Here is a 6,000-nt window from a genome sequence, read left to right as displayed (position 1 = left end):
ACTCCACCTACTGAGATGTTCACTGTAGCGTGAGTCAAGAGACCAAGCAGACCATCCCATTCTTCGTATCTAGTGTTGCGGAACAGGAATTATTAACCACACTTCCGCGGTGTTGACGAGCACGTTCGTCCTGACAGATGTAGCGACGTATATTCCTCGTGATTGGTACCCCATTGGGACCAGCTTTGTGTCATTTATTGAAGGGATAACCTATCATTTATGTTACAAGTTAGTGTCGTGTCTAGAACACAATATGTGGCACACCACCCCATTACACATGCACACGAGAATATATGACACTGTGAAATGTATGCCACGTTTCAATGGTAAGGTATAATATTACTTTCGGCCATGCTAATGACTGAGTAACAGCCGTCGGGCCAGCAGGGATACATTGACGGTAACATCCAAGGCGAGACATCTCCTTCCACGTTGACCACGTCATCGCTACGTTTATGAATCAAGGTGGAGCGAGCGAATGAGTGTAGTTTTTCGCCGCTTTTAACGATATTACATCAATATCACGGCGGGGGACACCAGAAATTGGCTTCACACTCTGCACCCATCTCAGGCTGGTTGGTTGGATGATTGGTTTGTTGTTTAACGCCGTACTCCGCAATAGTCCAGCTGTATGACGGCGGTCTGTAAATAATCGAGTCTGGACCAGACAATTCAGTGATTAATACCATGAGCATCTATCCACGCAACTGGGATCAATGCAATGTATCAACCAAGTCAGCGAGCCTGACCACCCGATCTCGTTAGTCGCCTCTTACGACAAGCACAGTCGCCTGTTACGGCAAGCATGGGTTGCTGAAGATCTATACTACCCCAGATCGTCACGGGTCGCACCCATCTCGGGAATCGGCGTGACGAGCGAACGCTTTAACCACGAGGATAATCGACTACCCCGAATCAAGGTAGAAGAGTAAAGATGCGCGTGTATATGAACCGATGATTTTTGTTTGGTATTGACAGATGGGGTTCACTAACTAACAGTCGGCCATTGTCATTAAAGCAATAAAGGCTCCAAGCTGAAGCAAGTTCTTGTTTCTTGTTTCCCGGTACGGTATCGAACTCAAGGGCAACGACTACAAGCAAACTTTAAGTTCACAATTTCATACATCGAGCGTTTGGTTGTGCGAGAACCACGATTGATTGTTTTAAAAAAATTCATGGCGTCGTCTGTAAACACGCCTAGGGAATCACGGAAGGGGAAATTCCACACTCCTCTGCACGGGACTGTGTGCCACTGACGTTGATTGCAGCGCTGATGACATCGGTACCACAACGAACTAGCTTGCATGTGACGTGACCGACGAATTGTTGGACGAAGACCAACAGAATGCCACTTGCTACTTGTGGTGGCCATGGTAATGCGAATGTTTGTAGCACTCGACAGTTCATTTGAAATATGTCTTTAATATGTTTTTCCTTTTCGTTTGATGTATGAACATAATAGTAGGTGTGCACACTGTAACCCGAATAGCGCCAACTTCACAGACTGACTATTTTCAGCCAACCAGGAAACAATAGCCACTTAATTTTTTCCACTGGTTAGTCAATCAAATAACGTGGAATCACTTTCAGTTTAGATATTTGACGTCAGAAAAGAAGTTAATACGGTACTTGTCCTGCTTCCTTTGAATTGCTGAAGTGAGTTAGTAAGGCTGCCACAGCTCCAAATGCTACTCTGGATAACTTTAAATTGCGCTGCCGCCCAACGCTGACTACAGCCCGTTTCCAGCATCCCAGCAGCACGATAGCAAATACTCTGAAAACGAATAAGTTTATGTGAAATGCATGCCTCTTCTCATTTAATTCTGTTACTGAGTCGGAAATATATTTCCATATCTCAAGTTGTGATTACACGCAAAGTATTTTTGTCATCAACTTCCGTTACTTGAGTGGCGTTACTTATTGTTCAAAAATGCATTGGATATACACATTTTGAAAATACATAACACTTGGAAAAGTTAACTTTCTTTCCGAAATTAGTGGGGCGCCCAGGGCAAATATTGTGCACTTTTGTTTAAAAGTACCAGTCTTGATACACCTTTACATTGAACCAAACATTTTGGGGTATAGATCCAACTCAGCAGTTCCTTCTCGTGGTTGCAAATATAAGAAGGCCGCTACCTTTTCAAGGCAGAAAAAAACATCCGATCTTAAACTACTTTCTCAAAGGGGATTCCCCATGACTTCGCATCGTCGCACCAACCAACGTCATTTGAAACAATGTCTTAGAATAGTATCGAGAACAACCATGTTTCGGACGGCCAACCGATTACAAGGCCCCCTTTTATGAGCTATCAATAAATCAATTAAACAAACTGTTCAAAGAGAATAATTTATTGCAGTAAGAGCTTATAGCCCCATGCACACATTATTTGTTTGCAATCCTAGATATTCCCTGAACAGCCTTCTGTTTTGTCGCTCGATCGTTTGAATTTGTTCGTGTAATTCTGAAAAGAAAACGAAAGCGCTAGGTCTATAACATACATTTACAGGTAAAGAAATCATTTTGTGAAATGGCGAATGGCACGTGGAGGCTTATGGTACATGCAAACGTTTTTCGTTGTGCTGAACACACGGGCTGCTATGAATTGTGTCCGCCATTTTCGTTTGCCTTAGATTCGGTTTACGTTTATCATGGACATCACGATCATACACAGTTCCAGATACCATGGATGTTAAAATTAGCGCGTGTTAAAACAAGCAGAAAAATAGTACGTATGGTTTACTCTACTGTGGACTGCAGGCATAGTTTACACATTTGGAAACTCACCTCCCGGTCAACCTTCCATAGGATGCGTCAGTCAGGGATGAAACCTCATTGATGTTTAAAAATTACACATATTTTCACTTGTTGAGTGACTGTGGTGATACTCATTGGAACTCTTCATTCAATGTTCAAGTCCTACCTGTTTGTATTTCAAAGAGTGTTAGTTATCTTTTGAGTGTCGATGGTTAGCACTGCAACCTCCTCTTAGCGTTTTTTTAACCGATACAAACGAAGGTAGTTTGCGTTATACGTGACAGTGGGGGCAGAGTGGACAAGAACAAGACTCCATTTGGGGAAGTAGTCCACATTTTCGAAAAATTCTTTATTTGCTCAGATCTTTTTGAAATTAATTTGAAGCATCAATTTTGTTAGTGAAATTGTTTCTGTACCGAACACGAAGTAAAATGTGTGACTGTGTGAACTGTGCCGGTCATGTTCCTGACCTCGAGACCCACGAACTTGTTTTTAATTCTTTTCAACCTTTTACTGTCAAAAAGTGATGAAATATTTTGCAGTTTTCGAAGGAAGGAAGGAAGGATAATATTTTGAAACTGTTTATCGTCGGTAAATGTACACAAAATGAAAAACAATCGTTAAATACATGCAATGATATCTCATCACTTTCTGAAAGTTAGCAAATCTGGGTTTATCAGTTCACCAATATATCGGTGTCGATTGTTTATTCATATTGTTATGATCTATGTGATAAATAATGAGTAAATGAGTTAACATTTAACGTCACATAGGCAATACATTAGCCTTAACGGGATTAATAATAGACTACAAACCAAAATTACCTATCTCAATAATATAAAAGGATATATCACGCACGAATGTAGCTAGTTTCCATTTATCAATCTTCCGTAACTAAAGCTATGTATGACAATTGAGAAATCACGTCATGCTGGCCACTACCTGACTATTGTCTACACTATAATTATGCGAGACAGGATCGCGATCGTCAGATATTCAAAGCTGGGCCTGACGTTTCGTGACAAGCGAATGGCTGCTTATAACGGAGGCAAGGGGACGATATTTCCTGCTTTGGTTTCCCTACTCCATTTCTGAAACTAATGATGTGTTTATTCAGTGTAGAGTAGAACACAACACCCAGCTGAAATCGGAGGAATAAACATAGTGGTTTGTATTATACACCAAAGAACTAGTCCTAATGTCAGCATCGGTCTTTATCTCTAGTATACCCGAGATTTATGAGCATGTGCTATACCTGCAGCAACATGAAATACACAAGCTAGGCATTTGCCCACCGTAAATATATAATCAATCAGTTGCATACGTGTTTACCAGCACAATTCATCAGCGGGAAGCAGCCGCATAACTGTTTATTCACGCTTGACGGGGCAGATTGAAAACGAACATTACGATATAATGAGCATTATATAAAATTATATATCATTGAAATTTTCCATAAAATAGTCAAGATTGGTTGATGGAATCTGTTTCGGCGGACTATCAAGACTGGTTATTCTCTTGCATTGGCGTTGTGTATTTACATGAAATGGATCGATGTTTCTGCTGGTGGACTTTCGTTATTCGGTGCTTGTGAAGGCCTACGGCCCACGGTACAACTGAGGGTCGACAGAAGACATTATGACCTAACGGCGAGTCATTGCGTAATGTACAAAGATGGCTGTAATTTAGTTAAATAATTTTCTCGGTTTGACATTAGAATATGAAATTTAGATAACGTGGGATGGGCATGAAACGGATCTGCTGGCTAAGGTTAACATATGCGTTACAAATTAACAAGAAATGGTAGTCATGTTGCATGTCTTACAAAACCTATTATTTGTGTATCTGCCTGTTTCCATATGTAAAGAATGTGAGCTACAGCGGAATCGAGCCATTGCCGATCTAAATTATTTAAATTTGCAACTGATAAATACTATTCCACAGTGAAGATGGATTTAAAAAGAGCATAGTGCTGCATCTTTGAGGTACCAACAATTGCTGAGTGCCAGTCCTGTCATAAGCCGATTTCAGACGTGCTACAAATTTAGAAACAAACAGTTTAGATAAATCGGCACCTTCCCAATTATACCCCAAACCAAACTCATACAAAAGTAGCTTAATTGCAGATGCCCAATTACATTTACCATTGCCAGCTTCAAGATACAGCAGGTGTTGACATCGTACACCAATATGAAATAGAAATACATCGCTTAACTACTGAGATACTAGTATAAAACGGATTTATTGCACATTCACCCCGACACGGTGGTTTGACATGGATGACTTTACATCTAAAAACTGCTTACATGCAAATCGATGGACAGACTCAATTTCATGTAGATATCTAGCCCCCAACGTTCAGCTCCATATGATAAACCTTCGTATAAAAAATCTTAAAATACACATCATAATCATGTGGTTTCAATTTTCTCAGGGGCAGAGATCAAAACCTTTTTTGCCTGTACCGATACATTTGACACAAGTTTGCTCGAATTTCATGTTTTGTAAATATAGCCCCCAAGTATTTATAAGATGGCACATTCCAAGGGACAGTCACCATAATACGATTTTTTCACAAATTACCGCAATAATGTTTGCTTTATCAAGATTTACACTTGAATATCTACTTCAAAATAACTCCTAAGAAAGTAAAGACGCTTTTGGTAGACCAAACACAGAGTCAGAAATAAGGGTTATGTCGTCCGCAAACAACACCAGAAAAAAATCTGCTCTGGGTGGAATTGGATTCCTGGAGAACAACCAGTTTCGATCTCCTTTTCTAAATCATTAATGAAGATATTAAAAAAAATCGGACTAAAGATGCATCCCAGCTGAACACCTGGTAACATTCAAAACTATCGGAAAAACGATAGTGATATTTAATACGAGAATGTACACATTTATAGATATATTTAAAGATATTATACATCTTTGGAGAAATCCCATTACCATTCAAAACAATCCATAACTTGAGATATTTTACTCCTTTTTTTAGATATATAACGCTGAATTACTTATATCTTTTGTAGAGTAACCTCTCCGAAAACCTGACTGTGATTCCCCTAGTTTATCATTTGCCTCATTCAAAAACAATAATATTTGAATTGAGAATAGAAAATATAAACCTTTCTTAAAATTGTAATGCCTCTGTAGTTTGATGTGTGTTGATGTCACCCTTCTTATGTAATGAGACAAATACTCCATGGGAACATAACAATAAACGATAATGTCATGAATGGCAC

General features: G+C 39.6%; 1 long non-coding RNA gene across 1 annotated transcript in view; it reads left to right on the top strand.

The window, feature by feature from the left end:
• The first annotated feature begins 1,287 nt into the window (after positions 1–1,287).
• LOC139470872 (uncharacterized) overlaps positions 1,288–6,000 on the top strand; it is a 90,284-nt gene continuing 85,571 nt past the window's right edge. The window contains exon 1 of the long non-coding RNA XR_011653802.1: positions 1,288–1,373. This is a non-coding gene — a long non-coding RNA (uncharacterized lncRNA). The remainder of the gene's footprint in view (positions 1,374–6,000) is intronic.

The sequence above is a fragment of the Haliotis cracherodii genome, unplaced genomic scaffold (genome assembly GCF_022045235.1).
Source record: "Haliotis cracherodii isolate W230 unplaced genomic scaffold, xgHalCrac1.p SCAF_21, whole genome shotgun sequence".
Lineage (NCBI taxonomy): Eukaryota > Metazoa > Mollusca > Gastropoda > Lepetellida > Haliotidae > Haliotis > Haliotis cracherodii.
Note: the sequence above shows the minus strand (reverse complement) of the source record. Positions and strands in the feature narration are given on the sequence as shown.